The sequence below is a fragment of the Cygnus olor genome, chromosome 11, assembly GCF_009769625.2.
Source record: "Cygnus olor isolate bCygOlo1 chromosome 11, bCygOlo1.pri.v2, whole genome shotgun sequence".
In the NCBI taxonomy this organism is placed as follows: domain Eukaryota; kingdom Metazoa; phylum Chordata; class Aves; order Anseriformes; family Anatidae; genus Cygnus; species Cygnus olor.
The window spans coordinates 14469859-14493913 of record NC_049179.1 but is presented as its reverse complement, the minus strand read 5'-3'; the positions used below and the strand labels follow the sequence as shown (position 1 = coordinate 14493913).

General features: G+C 42.5%; 1 long non-coding RNA gene across 2 annotated transcripts in view; it reads left to right on the top strand.

The window, feature by feature from the left end:
* LOC121076214 overlaps nucleotides 1-24055 on the top strand; it is a 136913-nt gene that overhangs the window by 44598 nt on the left and 68260 nt on the right. For both annotated transcript variants that reach the window (XR_005823391.1, XR_005823392.1), the window contains exon 2: nucleotides 13502-13620. This is a non-coding gene — a long non-coding RNA (uncharacterized LOC121076214). The remainder of the gene's footprint in view (nucleotides 1-13501; nucleotides 13621-24055) is intronic.

The window sequence follows — 24055 nt, the reverse complement described above, 5'->3', positions numbered from 1 at the left end:
CAGAAACTGGGAAGAAGGATGGAGCTTTCAGTCTGCTGCCTTCTACAAGAGACTAATTTAAAAATAAAAAATAGAAAGAGATGCAAAGATAGGCCTGATATCTGACCCAAATTCTTTGCCTGGCAGGAAGATAAACCAGGTAGCTTAATCGGTCTTTTCCATTTTGACTGCATTTTGTAGCACTCCCGTTGAATTGACAGGTTGTGGCAGGTGTTTTGTACTCATCTGGGGTGAGAAGTTGCAAGAATTTAATACACCATATGACTACAGCCCGCAGCGCTCGGAGGTGTACCTTCGCTATGGCAACTGAAGTAGCAAATTTGCAATGAAGCATGTTGTGCCAGTTGTGTGATACTGATGCTACATTCGTGTATCGCGGCAACTTGCCAGGTATGGTGAGGGATACCCAATGTGTGCTGGGAGGTAGGATGGACACCTACCTGCAGAAATCAGAGCTCCTCAGTCAACTTATCTGGCTGAGGAGCTGAGGAAGTGTCCTGCTTTTAGCTCTGGAGCGATTCCTAGATGTATAATTCTGCTCTTAAAAAGCTCAGGTACCTTCTCCAATTTCAGAGTGGAGCCTGGGGGCCACCCGCTGATGTTCATGTGCCTGCTGTGTACATGCATGACTTGTTTTACTTGCATGGGGCAAATGGCTGCAAAACCCAATACACTGGGCAGAGTGTGCATGAGCAGTGACCCCTTTTAATATCTGTGCAGTGAGCCCAAATTCTTTACATGTGCGCTCCAGAATTTCCTAGCAGAGGTTGGTCCCTGCTGTAGCAAGCTTCAGCAGCACGTAGCAGACTTTCAATCTCAGACTCTCAGAAACAGACCCATCTTCAAAATCTATAATGCAATTCACAGAGTCAATTTTTCATCTAGTGTTCTGTGTCTGGGGTGAGCCAAGTTTTTAAGAGTTGTAGTCTGCTTTTTCTTTTTTTTTTTTTTCTTTCTGTTTTGTTTGGTTTTGTGTCTTTTTTTTTTTTTTTCCTTTGCTCTCTCAGACGATTAATGGGAGTCATTGACCGGCTTTGCTGCTTCTCTGCTGATTTGATTGGCTTTGTAAGGCCAAAATGAAGCCAGTCCCTTGTCGAAGCATTTGAAGGCCTTTACTAATTCAATTAACTCTAAACTAAATTCTTTGTGGGAGGAAGTTACTGAAAATTGGCTTGCGGGGAAGGAATTCCGCTAGCTTAAGCTTTGGTTTGCAGTGCCACCGCGCTGACCCGTTTCACACACATCCCTGAGAGTCTGAGAGAGGGGGGATTTGTGCATGAGACCAGTAAGGGGCTACTCAGCTGTTTGAGATACAGGACTAGAAGGGACCCATTCTGAGTCATTGAGTCTAAGAAATATTTTCAGAATTGGTACTCTAGGTACCATCAGAGAGCATGTCCTACTGCCCTCCATCCCAAATCAGTTGACCTGGAGAAAAGTTCGAAAACTACATCTAATCTTCCCAAAAGAAGACACTAGGATGGACTGAGGATGTCTCCCATGTCCTAATTTTCAAGTAGTACCAGTGGTTGGGTATGTTATTCAATTCAGCAGTGGATGAAATACCTGAATTGAAAGATCTGAGTGTCACTGCTTGATTTCCAGATTGGAAACCTTCAGTTGGTTGGGCTAGATGATGAAAGACCTGGTCTTTCCCAACCTGAATGATTCTATGACTTCAAACTTTCATTCTCTCTCTGGATGAGGGGGGATGAGGGTCTCTGCAGCAGCCCCAGCCCAGGGCTGGGACGCAGCCTGTCGTTTTCATGCTGTTTGCTGAGCAAACGAAATGGGCAGAACAGGGAAATGTGCCCAGATCAGATGACCTATTTTACTTGAGTTGAATTGAATTGAAACAATTTGCATTTTATTTTTAACTTTGGTTTAACCTTTAAAAGAAAAATCTGTCAGCTTCCAAAATAGGACCTCAAAAGGTTTTGTTCAAAAGGAAAGCAGAAATGAAACATTGAGAATCTCCCAGACTTCTGCATCCCACCTCTCCAAAAAAAAGCTGTTTGCCCATTCCCCGCGGATTCACAAAGAGTACGGGTGATGACACACAGCTCACAGAATCCTTTCTTGCCCACACTTGAGCAATATTGTGACGAGCATCAAATGCTGACGAGTCACTGCCTGGCAATGCAGTGTGCTCTTGTCCCTCCTCTCCAGCTGAACCTGTCACATCTACCAATGCAGGGAATTCAAAGAAACGTCTCTTTGGTTTAAATCACTCCCTTCAAACTGATGTATCCTCTCGTGATCACTGGGAAGCTTTTGCTACTGAAGTTCCTTGTCTGTTTACTTCCCATGTGGTTCTGCCATCGGTCATCCCAGAGTTTCAACCTAAATCATGCACGATGGGACAGTAAAAGTGCTAGTAGAATACAAGATGCTGCTCTGCGGTTGTTAGTTTAAATCTGATTTCTTTACAAAGGAAAAACATTTCTAGGGATGGGTTTGTAGCGTTAATGATGATCTGATACAAGTGAACAGAAGAAGGAAGGTGGGAGGAAGGTTTTGAAAATATCTGGGGGGCTGACAGAGAAGCCAGCACCAAATGGAAGTTAAAATGAGAGCACAGTGATTTGAGAAAAGACACTCAGCTGCTTTCCTCTCCCCTTGCTCTGCCTTTCTTCTCTGATAGACATGTGGATGGTAGAGTTGAAACAGATTTAGAGGAGAAATGCAAATGAGGTTTACACGAGGCAGCATCTTGTCCGTTGTTGCTGGAGGAACCTGGATCTCTCCCAAGTTCCCAGGCAGCGGTTTGCTAAGGTACAAGAGGAGCGGCAGGTGCCTCCAGGCTCTGCACGCAGGGACCATCCGCTTACGCAGCGAGGGTTTTACCCTGCCAGGTGGAGCAGATTAGGAAGTGGAAAAATGGGCCTGATCCAAACTTGTGCGCGATGTGCTTTCAGTTCTGAATGATTTAGTGGCCCCGGAGGGTATCTGGCTGCCCACATGTTGTGCTCAGCATCTCACAGAAAAAGGCTAAGGTTGGCTAAAACTTTGATATTGCTCTATTAGCCTGCACCTTGCCTTTAGTTGGGCAGACTGTAACACAAGCCAAGCATTCAAGAAATTTGTCAGAGGTTTCTTGCTGCAGTGGTACGCCACACCTAAGAACTTCTGTACAAATTTCAACAGAAAAATTGTAGTGTCTGAGGATTTTTAATGCACCTTCCTCGAATCTGTGTGCAAGCTCAGATTCCCCTCACCTGATGTTAAATATCTAACTGGAGTAGACAATCCCAGACACACAAAAGATGGCAGCAGGCACTTCCCTGATTACTCTGTACTGTGGGATATGAGAGCAGGAACTGTACTGCTGCACAGCGATAGGTGACCAAAAGTTCCCCATCCCCAGCTCTTGTAAATCATGGCAATGTCCCTTGAAATATCCAGTTAAGGAGACTAACTACCCTGGACTAACTCACTGGGAGAAACCAGCACCTCCAGAAGGTAGCAAAATAAATCACTCCATGGAGGTCTTTTTCTGTGTAGGAGGTTAGAGTTTTAGGCTAGATTGACTTGGATAAAGATGGGCTAATGTTCACTCGCAACATGTTCTTGGTAACATCTCTTCCCTCCCAAGATGCCACATATCCCTCTCAATGGTCCCGCGTCTATGCTCTCCAATGAAGGAGAGACAAAAAGTGGCTAGGGAAGAAATGAGACTGGACAACTGAAAGGTTTTATTTTAGGGGCTTTTAAGTGGTCACATAAGCTGGGCTTTGTTCCTCTGGGTTGAAAATATTGCGAGCTGGCGTTCAGCACAGTGCTCTCTTCTCGGTGACTAACTATCTCATTAGTTTGGGATGTGGGATGTGAGGGGGATGGCTGTTGTCAAAATGAAACATTATGAAGCAGGTAGATCTCAGGATGAGCGCTTAAAACTTGTAACTCGTAACTTCTTGGCATTTCTGCTTAATTCTCAGAAGGACTAGATTTAATGATACACTTATCCACTGTGTGCTTGACCTCATGTCTGGTCTCTCCAGGATGGCCCAAAAAATCAATGGCAAGGTTTTAATCAGCTCTAATAAGTTCATGGAAGAGAATCATTTACTGAGGTCCCCTCTGCTGTATACATTTGCACCATGGTTCCAATTGATTATTTGTGCCAATTATTAACTAAGGATCAGGACTGGAGGGAAACTAATCTGTGTTTGGTCAGTGCCTTTTTTTCTGAGATTTTCCAATGATAACATTGTCAGCTCCCTCTGCCCGCTATCCTTCCATTGCACCACATAATTGTAATGTTTCCCTCCTAAATTATCTGTGGTTATTTTTTTTTCCCCCTTTTCCTAAAGTAAAGCAAAAACATACAGTGGTTGGAGGAAACAGAAAGTCCCTTATTAATTGTGACTCAAAGCAGCTTTAACACAGAATGGGGGCTGGAAAGCACCTAGGATGATTTGTGCATAGAGTACAAGCAGCTTTCATACACAACCATGCACTTCTGAAGTAGACAATTTAAAAACAAAACCTTAAAAAAACCAACAGTGTTATACAACTCTAGGAATTATTATTTTTAAGTAAAAAAAAGGCCCATCTGGGCTCTGCTGAAAGCTAGCAATTAATTTGCACTGCAAGAAGAGGAAGGCAGACAACTAGCAACACCTCGGTGGTCGTCTTTGCTGTTTCCCTGCTATTGGGTCCATCAGAAAGATGTCATCTCCATGACGGTTACAAAAAATTAAAAAAAAAAATTAAAAAAAAATCAACCCTTTCTGAGAAATACTGTGCTTAGCTCTTCAGCTGTGTGCTTAGCAAAGAGCAAGCTTGGTAGAAGTGCCTGGTTAATTACATCTTACTTTCTCCCTTTTATACAGTAATTACACCAATTATAAGTCAGATCCTAATGTTTTCAAGGGGGTGTTTCTTAGAGCTCAACTCCTTGAGAGTGACTTTATAAGAAAGAGGAATGAGGTGGAAGTGTTGCAAAGAAACCTTCTCTAGTGGGTTTCCAGCATACAGAGGATGCACACCAAAGCAGGACGGGAAATCACAGACCATGTCTGTTAATGGCCTTGCATCTCCAAGTCATGGAAAACAAACCTAGAATTGGCTCCTGCTAATCTTTTGCATGTAAAACCCTCTGGAACCTCGTGGCAGGTTCTCTTCTGTGCAGGTCTCCTAAAAAGCCGTAGCGTGAGGAGATATAACAAATGATGCTAATAGTAACCCTTAGCTCTGTTGCTCCTGGGTGTGTTTGGGAGGAAGCAAAGCATGCCCAGCCCATGGAAGAATTACCGAGACTCTGTGAGATAAAAGTCATACAGAAATCTTGTTCCTCCTTAGGAGGTTCTGGCAAAAGTGAAAAGGGGCTTGTGCATGTTCTGACCCTACACAAGGAACTCCATCTTTTGTTGAAATGAAAAAAGTAATGCTCAAGCAAGGAATTAACCCACTGCCCACTTCCCTAAGCAGACTGCTGAAACAGAGAGAGAGAAAAAAAAAAAAAAAAAGTTTCATCTTCCACCTGCCCCCAGTTTCCTATGGTCTAGCTTTGGAGCTTTCTCTAGCAGTCCCACCACAGACAAGGTTTCTCCTTCCCCAGCACTGCCTTGGTCACTTAGCTAAGCACACTTCACCAAATGATGGGCACATTGTTAGCAAAGCAGAGCTGGATGTTGCTGTTTCTTGGTAAGCTGAGCATTTCCAGCTAGCTCAAAAATAGGAGATACTGTGCCAGACTCCAGACCCTGATGATGCCTAGAAACACAGGTTGTAATTCTGAGAGCTTCCAGGTACCAGCAGTGTCGTGACCACCCGGAGCCGTGAGGATGGTTATTCCAGACCAGCAGAGAGAGCTCTTGATATGCACTCAGGACTGAGGACACCGTGAAAGCACATTACAACCATTTCCATGGCAACTGGCTTATGGACTTCAGGGCAGTAGGAAACCAAAGAATAAGTTGACTTAGGGCAGGGGAAGAAAAACTGTGGTTATAAATACTGTGTAAGTGCACATGGACCGTTTATCTGTGATGGGTGCGTGTGGGGAGGTATTCACACATGTGAGGGCAATAAGGTGGAACCTGACCTAAGCTGCTGCCCAGGATATTTGTCTCAGTCAGAACCCAGCCTTCACCTGCTGCCAAACCTGTGAGGTTTTATTTTCATTGCTGGCCACTGCTTCACCGCTTTGATCACTTTAGGGAAATAAACAACTGAGCCCCATAAAAACTCTGTGTGCCAGGGGTTCCCACCTTTTCACAGCTTTTCTGTGAATATTTGCCCTTGGGAGATCAACAGGACGATGCTGCATGGTGATGACCTTTGGAGGGTCTAGATCAGGGAAGCACCATCAATGGGCATGCAAAAAAAACCAAGAAGCCCCAAATACAATGCTTTTGTGAATCTGCAGCACTTCATGTGTAGCAGCAGTGCTTGTCTCTGCAAAGGGAGTGGGTGAGGTGCGAGGTGAGGATTGTATTAATTTATTTTCCTGTGAACATCACATTCAAGAGGGAGAAGCAGTGCCACACGGCAAACAAGCCTGGATTAAGTGCAGCCATTAGAAAAGCTTCTATCCGGTTCCTGAAAACAGCTCTGGGTGCGTTGGTGGCTTAACGCTAATTGGAGAGGGCTTGCGGTGGTCCCACCAGAGGCAGAGGGATGATTCAGTGAGTCTTGCTGACTGGAGCTGAATGCTCCAGGCTTTTGGGTTGTGCTCCAAGAGACAGGATGCTCGGCCAGGATTAGCAGAGCAAAGACAAACACGGAACCTCATTCCTCAAAGAAAATGAGTTTCTCACACGCAGCTTTTGAAACAACAGCTGTGCAGGACAGAGCGGAGTCCTGAAAAGCTTTGTTCTCACCTTGTCTCCTCCATCGAGATCAGCCTAAGCCCCAAAGCCTCAGCATGAGCACGCTGAGCCCTGCACCACAGCGAGCCGGGTCTGGATGGGCACGCTGGCTTGGAGGCTCAGACCTTTACTTTGGTGCGAAGGAAGAGGTGCTTTTCTAACTAATCATTCAAAAATGAAAAAGTGGACCAGGGGCACAGAGCCTGTGAACCCTCACATCCCCTTGAACACCTGTTTCTCATCAGACAGGACCCATGCTACCAACACGGGCTTCTTGGAGGTTCTTTCTGCTGGGGCTCATTAGCACCACTAAATCACAGCCCTGCCGCTCTCAAGCGGTCGTCTCTGACTCAGGATTTATCATTCCCATCCCCACCCCTTTCTGTTTGGCATTCTGGAGTTATTTATTTATATCAGGAGAGACAATTGCAGTGTTTCATGGGTGGGCGCAGCGGAATGCTAAGCAGGCAGGAGCGGGTCCCGCAGGTACCGCAGGATGAGGAGTTGATTTGGCCGCTTCTACGTGACTGATATTAAATATCACCATATGGAACTGAAGTCTTCCCCAGGAGTTTATCACTAATTCATCTAAGGGTGACTTTTGTTGTCAGTGTTAAAGTAACACTGGACTTTTCTTCCTCTTTTCTTTCTTTTTTTTTTTTTTCTTCTGTGTTGCTACACTGTCTTCCATATCTTTTCTTTTCTTTTTGAAATGTCTATGAACTACTCAAGGCAAACAGAAATATTAATTAACCTGTTTAAAAATAATGTCTGCAGAAAGGATGCTCTTGCACCTGGATGTGTGAATGGAAAAAGTGTAATTTGGTCACGGGGGGAAAAACAGCGCTTCCTACCCTTCTGTGAAATCAGTTGCTTAGCTATGAACCCTTATTCTTAGCAGAGATGGAGAATTTATTCCATGTAAACAGAATCATCTATCAACTGTTTTTTTTTTTCCCGTTTGTAAAAATATTTCTTCAGTTCACATCTGCTAGCTGGACTATTTAACTGGCAGCTTTATAGGAATCAATTCAAGCCTTTAACACATAGTGAAAGTTGTTCACCTTGACCCTTCACTTCTTATAGTAATTACTGGATTCCCAGACTGGTGTACACATGCTTCTGATCCTGATGGAATGACGAACATGCCTGACCAGGTGTAATTAGCCAAACCTCTTTCTCAGGTCAGGATCCTGTGTCATGCATGGAAATGAAGGCTATTCCCTGTCACTCATGGCAATTACAGTCTCTCCCAATGTGGTCCTTCTCTTGCTCCCTCCCCAAACCCACCACCTTCAGAGTTATGTACTTCCAGAATCCCATTGTGCTGGGTACTGTGAAAACACAGAAGCAGAACTGATCTCTGAATGCTCACAGCCTAAGCATGTCTGTGGTGCATCTGATTAGCCTTTAAAATCAAGAGCTGCCTCCTGCTTCAAAACTTGTAGATCTACCTCCTTCCTCTCTTGCCCTCCCAGCAACATGTCTATTTTCTAACGCCCAGCCCAGCACCTCTTCTTCCCTCTTCCCTAGGTTTTTCTCTGCTGTGGGAAACACTCTTGCCACAGCTCCCTCCCTTTCTGAGGAAATCTCCCCGGGCATTGGAGCAGCAGCCTAGGGTAGGACTTAAAGCCAGGGTGAGCAGCTCCACTCAATGCTCATTCCTCTCGATTGCTGCGTGGCGTGAGAGTGATGAGGGGAAGATTGATGTAGTGGCGAGCACAGTTCAGGTTGCATGCCGCTTGCTCCCTGAGAGCCCATTAAAGGGAAGATTTAGATGCAGCGTTGGTTGTTGGGATGACTGGAGAGTTAATTCCACGTGGAGGACAATTAACAGTTCCCAGTGAAGCAGAACTGGCTGTGCAGTGAACGCTGTCATGCACAGGTTTTCTTTCCCTGCCCTTCGCAGCCTTTTACTTCACCCAAGCCACCTTGTCTCTCGCTGCCTTCTGCAAAACAAGGAGGTAGATGTCAGGCAGGGAAAATGCCTGATGCTGTGCAGCACATCAGAGCCGAGCATCTGCTCCAGTTGTCCTTGCAAGACTGCTGTTGCTTTGCCCTGAATACAGGCACATTGGTGTAGGTGGGCCCCACTTGTCCACCATCTAACTGTGTACAGAGAAGCAAGTCAAAAAAAAAAAAAAAGGAAAATGAGAAACACAGCATCCTGACCCACATCCTCCTCTAGCTCTGTTCTTCCTCACCATCATGGACAAAGCTCTTTTGCTTCAGGGCTCAGATGGCACATAAAGAAATGTTGAGCCACCCAAGTCTGGCCATTGGCATGCCATGAAATAAGAAGATGGTTACACTTAGGGGTATTCAGTATCATCACCTTCTAAGTGACAGTCTTTAAAGAATCATTCAACTATGTTTCACACATTTTCACCACAGTATCAGCAATGCAAGCAGAGCTGAGATCACTTATATCACATTTACTTTTCCTACCTGAATGTAAAATGACTTTTTTTTAACCCCCAGTAGAATAACTGAACTACCAGGGTTTGCAAGATTTGCTTTGGGGGCTCATTGCAGTCTCTTTCAAAAGTTTTTGCCCTTATGTTACACATTCATGATGTAATTTAAACTCCACTTTAACTTAGTTTTTGTCTAGGAACGTTTTCAATTTCATTTCTGTTTTTCCTTAACTGTCAGAAATTTGATACAAGACTGATAAAAACACCCAATGAGACTGTTATTAGAGAATTTTGCTACAGATTAGCAGTCATATAGAATCTGCTTTAAACTGTATTTTTTAATTAATTGTAAAGGGCAGATTTTTATATTGAATTTCAGTCACTGTAAGTCTACAAATTTACAACTAAAATTAAGGACATCTTTTTACACATTTTATTGTAAGAACTTGCATGATTTGGTCATCTTTCATGGTCATAGCTAATCCAAAGAGTTTGCAGGTTGTGAACCACTGCTCTAAAATACCAGCTGGAAACACCAAAAACTGGGACTTTCTACCTGATTTGCCTTGGCAGAGCTGCTGAAGCATACTAGTCCGCCTGTCCCAGCATTCACAGTATCTCTGTTTTCTTGATACTGTATTTTCCCTCAGTGGTGTACTAGAGGAAAGTTGGTAACCTCAGGACAATTACACAGACTTGGATACAAAGATCAGTCTAATTTATTTAAATATAACCACACTGCAAGTTCTTGATTTACATGAATGCATGTATGCAGTCCTTTCAAACCATTTGGGACAAAGAAGAATTTGCCTCAGATGCCACTTGTCTTTGAAGGGACTGAGTTGGTGATTAATTTTTCTTCATAAACAAATTAATTGATTTACTCGTACATCTTCAAAAACTTCATTACATACTCAAAGAGTAAGAGTCATAATTTTAGGGATGAAAAGCTGCGTCCTTCGTATGCCTTTAACAGACTAAATCCTGATTAGGTGCAGAAAAGAAGGGGTGGACTTGTGATTTTTTTGTCTGAGAATGTGGTAATATAATTGAAAATGAAATTTCCATGGTTTAATGAATTTCTTCCTCTCGGTCGGTTTCTCAATTACTCAGTTGTCAGCTATGATAACCCATTTTCAGTTATATGATCCCACTTTTTGTATTGAGCAATATTTTGGACCGGTCAAACTACCACCAGCTAGCCAAGTAGCTACATAATCCTTATCTATTTACTCTAATCTCTCCAAATCTCCAACTCCTATCCTACTCTGCAACATTCATCTTTCCTACCTGAAGATACAATGTGGCTAATCTATACTCATAGATGGAAATACCTGAGAGTATATTTTTATAAAATTTAATGTTATGGGATTTATGTCTTTCTATGACAATTTACCTCATCTTCTAAGATGCTGTGTTACAAACAAACATAATTATGATTAATACTAAACCAGAAAGTTAATTCAAAAAAGCCTGGAAATTAAGCTGTCAGCCACCAGTTTGTTCAACCATTACCCAAACCATGCTTGCGTTAAGATGTCCAATAGCAGTTTGCACAGAAGAGACTCTGTCTTAATTCACTGACATTTAGGTTATTCTTGAGACCATTTTTTCTCTCCTTGTGACTAGGGTTAATATTCAGCTGAAATGTTCTGTTGCTTAGAAACCATCTTGTAATGCTGAATTCATTAATGCTTTTTCCAGTTTGCTCCCAGAAACCTTGTTAGATAGTGTTTCCCACTTTTATCCTAATTAACAGGTACCAAGTGAAAAAAAAAAAAAAAAAGGCAAGAAAAAGTATTTCAGTAGAGACCATTTCTGCCTATCCTTTGCCAGTCTCTTTCCCTCAGTCTCTGAGGAAACTACAGGATCTCTGACCTCAAGCTCCTAATTCTTTTTCAGTAAATTATAATATCCTTTGAGCAAAGCAAATGTGATTCTCAGAGTGGTCCTGACACTGCTGACAGTCAAGACGACTCTTTCCATGTACTGGGTGACTGGATTCTAAAGCAAACAGGTGTGCTCTTTCCCCAGAAGCAGGCTGAGTTCAGCAGCTGATTTCAACCCCAGCTAGCTCTTCACCACATCTTGATGTTTTTTTTCTTTGCCATTACTTTACGGGGTAAAGGTAATGGTGCGGTGATGTGCCGGAAAGGCAGGGCAGCATGCATGGAGCTAGAAGCCCAACAGCTCTCAAATGGAGCCCCAGGAGAGAAGGGGCTTGCCTGAAATCTGGGCAAATGGTCCTATCCTCTTCTCTGCTTAGCAGAGCTCCTCCTGAACAGCTCTGAAATTATCCATAAGCATCTCTGTTCCTGCCATATAGACATGCTGTATGTGTCTCATGCTGCAGGGTGCTTGTTCCAGTTTTCTTCTGCTCATGGGTGCCCTGGAAGCTAAAGGAGAGCATGGCCAAGTGTATGTGCTGAGATATTGGGTATTTTTGGACCAAGCTGCAATCTCGGTTGCATCAATAGGCAAAGCATTGATGTCACTAAACTGGTGGTGTCCTTAAACTAACTGCATATTGTGAGTGAACACTGAGAGCACTGAGGTTTTTGTAATGTTGACAAGTTTCTGCTTTCAGTTGGGCTTATTTCTTTAAGTTTTGCTGATCAAAACTTAAAGTTTTGTGTAAAGGATTTGTTGTTGTTACTGTTATTGTTTTCTCTTTTTTCTCTCCTTCTTTCTCCTTTTTAATTTTTTTAATTAATTTATTTATTTATTGCCTGTGCTGACCCTACAACAGTATTTGCCCCAGATGTATTCCAAAATGCAATGGCAGGGAAAGGATATGCTATCCTCCCTGATTATATTTTTTTTGACCCCAACAATTTAACATAATTTCAGAAGCAAGATTAGTTTCTGATTGAAAAAAAGGGGATAGAGGGGAGTTTGGTTAACCTAAAATACAAGTGTTGATTACTGCTGCTCCTCCCATACCCTTTCCGCATGCAGAGTGCAGAAATGCCAAGGCAAAGGTGTTTCCATGGTGTTTTCTGCTTAGACCTCTACAGTCGATATCCTGCCCCGATAATAGCACAGAGCATGTCAGCGTGTGATTTTCAACCCAGATCTGCAAACTCAAAAGTGTTGAGAATATTAGCCAAAGACCTGAATAAAGCACTTACCTTATGGAGGCTCATGCAAGCCTCTCATGCCCCCAAGATACCAATGACTCCACACTGATGATAAAGAGCCTTGCTTTTTCCATGTTGAGTGTTCAGGCAGAACTGTTGATGTCACAGACATTTTATTTACTGCCAGCCCTGATTAGATCTACCAATACAATATTTAGCAGCCAGACACAGTATTAAGAGATCTTAAGTGGTCAGGCCCTATTAACAATTTGTCTTTGAAGTTGCCCTGTTAATTGCTTTGTTCTGCTTTAAGGCTGTTTCAAATTCTTTTAAAATTCTGTTAAATAGGAAAGACAATATGCTCTCCGCTTTGTGAAAGCTGACAGCAGCATTCAGGTAAAATAAAGACAAATTCAAGGAAGTTATTTATGTGCCAAACTAAACTAGAGCCAGTTTTGGCAAATCATTCAACTTAGTTATTTTAATGGCAATCTGAGTAAAACAGTAAAACTGGAAAGACATCGGGACATAGAACTTTTTTTTTTTTTTTTTCTGATTGGGTTGAATTTCTTGTAGGAAAGTGGCTATAGTTTGTTTCTCGAATAGTAAATAGAGTTTGGTCAATTTAGTTCAGACGTTTCATGAATGTAGGTCAATTCATTCCATTGTTTTAGCTTAAGAAAATAAACATTCTGAGATAAAAGCAATTATTTGGGGATATATACAGTTTTACTGAAAAAAAAAAAAGTTGAAAGAAACTTCATTTTTAGTTCACCGAAAATCTTTTCATTTGAAGCATGGCAATTTACAAGTTTACCTTTTGTTTATTGAAAATGTTTTTAAAAATATATACTTTGGATTAGCCTGTTCTAAATCTCTTTTCCGATCTTGCAGAACTGCAAGCAAAGCAAAAAATCACTTATTCATGCACCTCTGCTCATGAGGGAGTCTATCTCCGAAAGATTTCCAGCATATTTTCACAGGTGCTAGAACTTCAGATTCAGATAGGATTCGGAGTAATGTCTGGCCAGCTAGATCTTTATCCGTGCTATCTGAGGTTCACTATCAGTGACATTTCTCACTTCCTATTCTTTGCACTGCATTAACATGTTCAAAGTGATTAGCAATCACAAGAAAAAGCATACAGATGACAGATGTCTAATATATTGCTTCATGCCTCTTTCCACAGCCTCAAAACACGGTTTGCAAATGAGAGAGATGGGAAAGACAGGAGCAAGTAGCAGCAGTAGGAATTTGAATCCGCCCCAAAGACCACTTAGATCTCCGGTTTCAGAGAATGACAAGCAGGTAAGATGATGGGTGACCCTGTTCTAAATTCACTTGGGCCGCAGGAAACAGCTCAGATTTAAGACAACCTCTGTCTCGCTTGAACCAGAAGGTAAAGCATGCCCTGTCCCTACACTGCTTTTCTCATCTAAGGGTAATGCAAAGGTGGAAAAAAGTGTGGCAGGAAAGATGGGCAGAACAGATGAGAACAAATCTGCTCCTTGGCATGGAGGGAGGAGATATGAGCCATCTGACTAAGCCCTCTCTGCTGGATGGAGGCTAGGAAACACTGGCATGGAGGTGCTGCCCTGTGTGACTGATGTTACAAGTCATGGTTAAATGAAGTGTGGCTGACTTGTGCGGTTTATGTGGAAAGTCTCTGCTTTAGGTGAAACAGAAGATGAAATGTGAGTGATTAAATGCCAGGTTTTTCAAGGGCTCGCCCTGACTTTCCAGCCTGGTGAGGACATTTCCAAGTGAGCAGCACTGAGAGTCTCGTGAGAAAAGCTGGTCCTGTGTGGTGGCTGGGTGCCTTCTGGAGAACAAATAAGCACTGGTTGAGCATTTACAGAGGGGAAAAAAAAAGCCTGTCCATAGGGAAAGAAGCTGATTTTGTGGCCTAAATGTTACACTAGTCCCCAGGAGATGCAGATTTAAGACCAATTTCTATTGCAGACTCTCTGAAGAGGTGTGAGCTAGTTGTTTGCCTAAGCTGCCTGTGTGTAACACTGGAAGAATAATACTTCCTATTACTCCTTTCCTGTCTTACTGAGATCATATTCCCTTCTGAGAAGGAAACATATATCAGTTGGTAGTGACATAAAGCTGAAACCAAGGAGCCTCAGTTGCAATCGATGCCTCTACACATTCATGTTATTGCATTCCTCTATGTCATACTTTTTCTTTTACATCACCCTTGCCACCGTGGGGGGCCGTAGTTCTTGGGACTGAGCTAGCAAGGTCAGGAAAAAAAAAAAAAAAAAAAAAAAAAAAAAACAGCCTGGATCCCATCTCTCCTTTGTCCTTCTAAGTTTGCCACCTGATTTTCAAAGTTTCTGCTTACCTCTGAATCCTGACGGCAGCCTGTCCCTGGGACATTCTGCCTTTCTGATGAAAGATGTGAAAAACAGTTGTTATCATGTTTCTACCTCTGACATTCTGTTCCTTTTCCTGAGGTTGTAATAAACAAGTCAGAGTTATTTGCCCTATATTAGGCTTTTTTTTTCTTGCCTTTTTTTTTATTTTTTATTTTTTTAAGAGAATATGCCAGAAGAAGGAAAGTGAGAGGTATCTGTTGTAGAACTTTGATAAGACTTGTGTGCCATGACTCAGGTGATTACCTAGGATCATTCATAATTATTCCTGGTACAAAACTTCGTGCAGCCTTAATGGTATACCAAGATGATAAGCACCACCCTAAAAGGCCCCTTTCTCTGCCCAGACAGCAAACAGGTTACTCCTGACATTTATTTCAGAAGTAAAAGCACAAGCCCGTTTAAAATCTCCTTGAAAAACTGAGCAGTGCCTTGTTTGACATCGCCAGTGGGTATTTGGACTGCTGCAGCAGCATTGCTCCAACAGAGACTATTGAATGATTCGTGCCTGTCCCTCTGCTTTATGTCACTGGGAGATTCACTGACCCAACTGCCCATTGTGGGCAAGAGCAAAAGGGCAGTGCAGGAGATAGGAGGAACCCCAGAATATGTGCCGTGTTTGAGTGGGCACCTCTTCATCATTCAACTTTCCCCTGTACAATCCTAAAGTGCTCACTGTGCTTAAAAACTGTACTTAGGAGAAAGAAGCAGGTTTTAGGTGGCTACTGAGCCAGAATTGCATTCGAGGGGTGGAAGAAAGCCACCTTCCTGCAGTGCAAATGCTCGGTTCCCGACGACATTGCACAGGGCACAGAGTTTACGGCCTCCCTAATCCAAGTCCTTCTGCGAATTCCCCATCCCAGGTTCCTTCCCAATCCAGCTGCTTGCTACCCTGTCCCTCCCCAGCCCAGGCTGGCCAGAGGGATGGTTCCTCCAAAGGCACAGATATGGCCAAACAAATGCATGGCTGATTGCAGACAAATAGAAGGTGACTGGCAGCCTACTCCCTGCACAACGAATTAGAGGAACACAATCAGCGAGGGTTTGCTGGAGTTGCTATATAATGAAGAGACTGAATGCATGCGCACGAGCAATACTTGTCAGCAAGCTGCTGCACAAACCTAGCCAGCCATCTGCAGATGTGATAACCACCAGATCAAAAGCAAGGTAGCTTGCAGTGTTTTCAGGACCCAGAGACTTGAGCCCTGTGCTAAACCCATCACTTGTTGCATTTTATGTATTTTGAAGGCTAGCAGCAGATTTGGCCAGAAACCTGTTTTTTCCCCATTTAAACCAGGCACAGTTCACTACTGTTACAGAAGAGAGATGTATTTTCTGTTCCTGGTGTATCCTCTTACTCTGCCATCAACACTGTTTGTTACCAGTACAATTCAGCGAGGGTTTGGGTTGTGCTGCTCAAGGCTGGGAGCCAAGCAGAATGACCCCAGGGACCCTTTGTTTTCTTTTAAGACCTGACCACGGGTTTTGGAGCTGTTTGCACGTGAGCTGTGGTACAGTTTTTGCTGAGCCAGGCCATGTGAACTGTCCCATGTCGAGCTCCACCTCTGAATGCTCTTGTTCTGGTCTGTTTCTGATGATAATTGCTGTTGTACGTCTGGTGTTTGTGTCCCTGTGGAGACAGGTGAAATAAGACCAAGACTTAGTATGCACACCGTGCCTTACGTACACGAGTGATTAATTTGGCCATCCACAACAGAGAACAATAATCCTGTCCCAAACAAAGCAATCAAAAATTGGTTTAGGCTACAGAAATTGCACTGTGGTAGCAAATCCATCAATAAAGGCAGCACTTGGACTTAGGGCTTTAACTGGCCCGGTGCCATCATATGAACAACCATGGAAAGAACCTTGTATAAATTGGGTGAGGAATTTTTAATTACTGATTGCTTCATTTTTGTTCTTCCATCAGAGAGAACTGAAAGGCCCATCCAGGCATGTACGTGCAGATCCCCACAGGGGGTCAGGCGCATGCACTGCCTGCATTTCCCCTAGCATTTTCCAGCCAGTCCTCTTCTCAGCATTGCCACTTGCACAGCACATCGCCTCCCCCAGACACATACGATAAGTCCTTGTGATTAAATATTCCCCAGGCTTTCCATTTGTACCTCGTGCTATAGATCTGCTGGACATTAGTGTGTGTATACATAGACATATACTTCTATAATATCCCACCTGTCCCCAGAGTCTTCTATCTCTTTACAATAATCTAACTAAAGGCTATTGGGGCTGGCAGGAGAACAATAGTGGCCTTCTCCTGCTCGGAGATAACAGGAGTGGAGCCCAAAAAGCGAGAAAGATGCCGCCAAGCCAAAGAATCCTGCATAAATTACACAGCCATCGTCAAGATTTCATGGAAGCTAATCCTATTTGTGTTTTGCTCTGTGTTTCTCGGTAGCCAGGCTCCTGCAGTAATTACACCTGGAACTTTTTCTTTCATAAGCTGCTTTTTAAGAGTTCAGGCCCAAGGTCATACTGCAGAGCTTCAGGTTAACCAAGCAGTGGCTTGAGATTTTGAGTGCAAAAGGTCTCATGTTTTGCTGTACATGAGTGCATTGGAATTATTATTTGAATGGATTTGCAAGCAGTACAATATCATGGCTGAGTGTTCTGATAAGACTGAAAAGACACACTCAGAATATTTCGTTTCAGGAAAAAAAAAATGAATGTTTTAACTTGTTATCGTGGTTCTTGTTTAAACCAAACAGAGAACTTGCCCTTCCTCGCAAGATGGAAATTCCATTTTCTGATGAGCCCAGGGGACAATTTCCCATCCCCAGGATGCTGGGTGGACGAGAGGAGCATTCTTAGAGCACAAGTCAGGGCAACCGCTCCCAGAGGCACTCGTGATATTAAATCCGCTCTGCACTGTCATGACACCAGATGGACAGAGCCTTAGTGAAGCTTGTCTTAGGGTAATAACTGGCTTGACATATTTATGGAATAACGTATGAAACATTTTTAATTCCTGGCTGCAAAGGTGCTACTTAAGCACTATAATGTATGCTTGGTTTATATGTTAAATAGGGGACCAGTAAAAAGGAATCTCATTGATCCCACGAATAATTTATCATCAGGAATTAGAGAGCTGGGAGTTTCTCACTTCAGAACTGTTGATTATAAAATAAACAGTAATTTTTATTGAGTAGCCATGGCTGTTCCCCTGTGTCGAAGATACATTACTGACTCTGCTCCAATCTCGCCATGAAGCCGGTCAGTCAGCAGTGTAAATCTTTCTTCTCCTCAGGTCACAGAACACTTCAGCTGCTTTTTTTTTTTCCTCCTTTTTCTTTTGCATTGTTTATAAACCTGCCAACATCTGAAGAAGGGACTTGTGTTTGTCCCAGAGGTCACGTATTGTACAACTCATTTACTGGTTCGGTAACAGACACTACAAGCTGTCTTGCCTTCAGTTTGTGCACTGGAACCACTTTCCTTTTGTAATTGAACCAGGCTTGTCCCCACGTGCGTGGTGAGACTTGTTAGGCACTGTGTCTTTGTCTGATCATGCTCTGGCAGTGCTGAAACAAATCAAGATATCTGGAAAGGAGGTTTGGATCATATGGAACGGAGCAGATCCCAGGAGATCGTTTTGCTCTGGAATTTCCACACCCAGCAAGCATTCCAGAGGTGACATTCAGTAGGAAAAAAAGAGAAGGGAAAAAAAGAAAAAAGAAAAGAGCTGGGCAACATTTTCTTTGTTTTTCAAAAAAAAATATTATGGACAAAATGAGATAATGGGCCATACTGAGTTTCCTAAAGAGCTGATTCGAAACATAAATAAAATAAAATAAAATAAATGAAATGAGATAAAATAAAATGAGATAAAATAATAAAATAAAATAAATAAATAAAATAAAATAAAATAAATAAATAAAATAAAATAAAATAAATATTCCCCTGTAAATCACAGCAGGGCACACAGCCATTGAAGCATTTAGTCCTTGTTAGTCCCTTCAGCCCGGTGTAAAGCAATGCACGTGGGGGTGGTTGTCATGAAACACCAGAATGACTTGCTGATGGATACAGGATGAAAGACCTGGAGTGGATAAGGAGCTTAACACAAGCCTGGGAAGGGTTTCTGGCCTTTATGCTATCTCAGGGACAAGTACTAAACCTAAAGAGGACTGAGAAAAGAAGACAGGAAGGAGGGAAGGTGTCGTACAATGGCTTCAAAGTGCAAGAAAAGATGAGACTGGCCCTTTCTCAAGAGCTTAGAAGCAAAATTGGCTTCCTGGAGAGAAAACATAAGAAATCTGGCAACCTAAATATTTAAAGGGCTTACAGCTCTCCAGGGAAAATTTTGAGGCTATTGAAGTGGAAAAAAAAAAAATTGCTAAGATTAAACAGGCTTTATTTATTTATTTATTTTCCCAAGGGGAAAAAAAAATGACAAAGCAGACAAATGTTTGGCAGGAGACCCAGAGAGGAAAAAAAAACCCTGGCAGTAACAACAACAACATGATGTGGGAAATCTGGGTAAGGGAGAGGTCCAGGCTGCTTCCCCTTTGTCTTCCACAAAGGCTGTGAGAGGAAAGTGAGATATTAGTCCACAAAGAGTTTCCTAAAGAGCCAATGCTGAACAAAAAAAAAAAAAAAAAAAAAAAAAAAAATCTTGAAAAGCCAGAAGAGAGCCTTTCAGAGTAAAAAATTGAGAATTTAAGGCCAATGAGAACCCCTGCAGATTTAATGTTGACCTGGTACATGGCAATGAATGACCACTGCTGCCTCACCTTGGGCTGGGGCTTACCAGCGGCAACAGGCATGGTCACCGTGAGTGGCTCATGTGAGGAAATAGCAGGTGATGAATGGTTTTGACTTATTTGATCCCTCATTTTGAAGAATAGGCTGTGGAAATGTTAGGCTGTGAAATGGTTCCTGCGTAAGGCCTCTATCCCTCTGTCCCTGCAGCAAGGCACGTGCTGTTGAGATGAATCCATTTGTCTTGGTTCTCAGCATCTCCGTTCTTGCAGCCCACTGGCACAAGCTGGATGGCACAATTAGTGATATCCCAGCTGTTAATGTGGCAGCAGGTCATTAGAGCCAGGGCTTGGGCTTTGCCCCAGGGACGAGCAGAAGTAGGGGAAGCAAAGTTCCTGTTGAAACTGTCTGTAAACCCTGGTGATATTTGTGAAGCAAATGGCAGGTCGCAGAGAACATCTGTGTACTTAGATCGAGGTAAAGGTGAAAACCCTCCGTTCGTGTCAGTGCAATTATACCACTGGGTGAAAAGGAATAAGCAGGCTTATGGGAGAAATGCCCTTGCATTTCCCTCGCTGGCTTGGTGTGAAGGGCCCTAACAGAAGGTCAATATTAACTTGCCTTGTTAATACTGTGAGCAGAGATGTCAGGCTTATCAGCATTTCCCTCCCACAAGTATGCAAGATGGATGTAGGTTCTCGGAGAGTATATTCCCCTAAGATCAATGACCTGGTTAAGGCTAATTACCACACACTCTTGCTCTAAATTAAAAAGGACCTTAGTAACTGAAAGCCCTGTATGATTAAGTGGCTCCAAAGATTAACTGTGATAAGAGTGGTACGGTGCTTCCAGGTTTCCTCTGTGCTACATATTTGTCATTCTTTGGACCCACCACATGGACCTTGGAGCTCTGTTTCAAAAGGTCTTCAAAGAGAATTAGCAATCATTTTTCTGTTGGGAGTGGACAGAACAAAGAATGCTTTTGAGCACCAGCTTTGTCCAAGCAGCAGTATGAGTTGCTCTGACAGAATTTGGTCCCTTGGGGTGCTGGCTGGGCTAGTAAGCATGGTGCTGCCCTGCCAGCACCTGCCTTGCACCCGTGGGCTCATCCCAGGGCAGCCTTTAGGAGATTTTTCTCCAGCCCCTGACTCCATGTGAATGCTGAAGGCACTAATGGCTCCTGGTTTATCCACTGAGCAGGTGCTGAATATAGCACCAAAAGGACACCCTGCTGCCTACCTTTGCTTTGGTCCTGCCTTAGAGAGGAGTTTGCTGTAGAGGCAGTGGGTTTCCTCCCCTACTGCTCATCCTGTGCAAGGGGCAAAAGGAAAGGACTACAGAGAAGCAAGGTTGGCAGCTCTTGGATATGGTTCTGTACAGTCCCTACAGTGGGGAAGATCACAGACTAAAAATAACTGTCTGGTTTCAGAGCACACGTCCAGCTAGACCAGGGTATTCTCTCTGTCCATGGCTAGTAGTGGTGCTTACAAATGAGTATAAGAAAGAGAAAAAGCAGAGAAAGAAAATTCCCTGCCAGCAGCCCTCCCCATTTTTCAGTAATCTGCAGTTTAAAGAGTCCCAGATTGGAGCTTGGATCCACTTCACTGTGTTTAATAAGCCCTTGATGTACTTTTCTTCCATGAATTTGTCTAATTGCTTTTTGAACCCATTTAGACTTTGGGCAATGAGCGCTACAGTTTGATTATGCTTTGTGTATGGAAAAGGACTTCCTTTTGTTTGTTTAAGTCTATGGTCTGATCAGTGTATTCGGTGCCTCTTATTTCTGCCTTACGAGAAACAGGGAATAATTGCTTGCAGTCACTTCCTCTGTACTATTTATGATTTTATATAACCATACGTACACCCCTTACTCATTTGTTTTCTAAGTTGATGAGCCCACGGCTTTTGATTTCTCTGTGTACAGAGCCTGCTCTGTGCCTGTTTGTTCTGGCTCACCAGCCCTCTCTGTTCCCCTTGTATTTCTACAGACTTTTTTTAGAAAGCACAACCAGAGCAGTCGGGATGTGGGGCATTTATAGTGTTATAATGATGTTTTTTTGTTTGTTCTCTACTTCTTTCCTGATTATTACTGACATGCTCTGTATGCCTTTGACCTCTGCTGAGCATTGAACTGTCTCTTTTCAGAGAAATATGTAGTGATTTCAAAATCTCTTTCCTAAGGGACGCCATCTAATTTGGAACCTGTTGCTGTGTATTTACCATTAAAATTATTTCCCTCATGTGCCTCACTTTACAGTTATCAACACTGAATATTCCTTCATCTGGAACTTAACCACCCACCTCGTAAAAAATTACCCTGAAAGTTGTTTGATGCACATTTTAAATTGAGAGTGCTTCAGATCCGTTCCTCCTAAACTTCTGACCTCTCCCTGGCGAACTTTGACAGAGGAATTTATCCAGATTTTGTGCTATGGACTTTTCTTCCTTGAGCATCCATTACATCCTGATCAGGATCTGCCAGTGTGAAATATCTGACAAGTTTCTTGTTTCTGATATGGTTGAATTGTTACTTCAATTGCCTTTTGGGAGTTGTTTCTGGAAGTCTTTTTTGCCCTACCATTTGATAAATTTTATGTTGGAATTGGCCGAGTCTGTTCTCTTCTGTTTTCTTCTTTTTGGCCCAAGTGCTGCTTTTCAGTGAGCATCTTCTTCCTTAAGTATCTGCTGGTATCTTTCTTTAAAAATAATAATCTGCAGCTGAACCAAAGACAGCTCTTTTGCCTGTGTTTTTTTCCTTTTACTATTATGATGCTATAAATTTTAGTGAGTATCTAATACGATCTTTTCAATAATTTTCATACCACGGGAAAATTTTTACCCTCTTAGCTGTTGATTCTCTGCCTCATATTTTATGAAGTTTGCTTTCCTCAAGGTAAATGCTAATACTACTGTAGTGAAGAAGTTGTTTATTTGTTTCTCAGTCCTGCAAGACTGCTGGATTGATTTAAATTGTGTTCGCTATTTGCTATTACAGACTGATTCTTAAATAGCTGTGTCTTAAATCCAGTCCTATGCACTGGTCACAACTGGATCAGGGGTTGCTTTTCTTCTTGAAGGATCTCAGAACTGTTTATTCAGCATTTCTATATTTATCAGGGTCAATATATAGACATGTATTAATGGGGATTGCAGAACTATTCCTGCCTGGAACATGATTTCTTCTCAGGATAAAACAGCTTATATGTTAAATAACTAGCTTAGAGTACAAGCAGCCTGAGATCTCCTCTGGGGCATTTTGAGATGTATTTTTTGTTTGGTTTGTTTTTTTTGTTTGCATTTTTTTCAGTTGTATTTGTTTAATTGTTTATTTTCATTCACAAGGCTGTTTCCAGAAGTAGATATGCATATTGCATATCTCCATGCTGTGTACCTACCACAGTTCACATGCAGGAGGCCAGATTTTCACATCGTTAATGCCAAGCTTTTTCAAAAAATAGAAGTGGTAGGATTTTTTAAGACACTCAGAAAATCACTGACCACTTCTGAGCATGTGCAGTTACATTGTCCATGTTTTTCTTTTCTGCCTTCCTCGAGAATTTCTCACAATCTCCAACTCTATAAATGGTATTTAAAAAATCCCTAAATATTCCAGCCTTGTGTCAACTATACCAGTTCTTTCTAATAGTTAGCTCTACTGTTTGTAGCAATAAATAATGCTTGGAACATCCAAGACAATAAATCACTATGAGAATAGCCTGAACCCAGTAGCAAATTATCACAGGCAAACTTACAAATCTGTAGAGACTTACATATTTTACTTGAGCTCAAACTCAAACGTATAATATGTGGGCCCTCTGCATGGGCTCAGCTGGAAAGCAGAACCTTTTTCTGTAACCCTTTCATAAATCCATTCCTTTATTTTAGTAGCAGCTTGAACTGCCAACAGTTATCTGTCATGTCTGGCCTGTCTGGTCTCTTCATTGTCATATCAAAGTACTCAAATTAAATTATACTAGCATCATGTTTTTGCAAGAGGATTTTGATAAGCACTAAAGGGAAAGTCTGATAGCTCTGCTATCCTGGAAGGAGAGCTGAAGATGCCCATTATGTACTGGAATTAGCTCTGCCAGCATGTTTCCAAGAACAGCTGCTCTTGATGGCTATCCTGTCCCTAAATTTCTGTAGCGTTCAGTGAAAGCTTCTTCCTTCTGCACTGCAGTGCTACCTACTATTAGGTGATGAGTCCTCATGCAGACACCCTGCAGCACTGTCTGCTGTTGTATTCCTGCTATCTCCTTCCGTGCAGACAGCCTAGCAAGAAAAACGGTGAGATATTTCATGCTATTGACAAATGGGGATGAGATTCAGGTGGCTGAGCTTTTCACACTCGCCTTGAGGAGGTTTGATCCTTCATTTCTGGTGTTGAGAGTTTTAGCATATCATCTGCTACCTTTTGCTCCCTGCTCCAAGGTCAGACCCCCTAAAGAGAGGATCTCTGTTAATTGTCATGGAAAAGAAGGGACTTCAAGGCAACCGTCGAGAAATGAAAAGGCTGGAAATACAGAACAAATACAGAGTTCCCAGACCGTGCTTTACCTATTCCTGGACTCTGAAAGGCCAGGGAAAGTGGTTTTAGAACCACACAAAACATAATTGTTTTCAATTTTTTCTTTTCAAGTGAA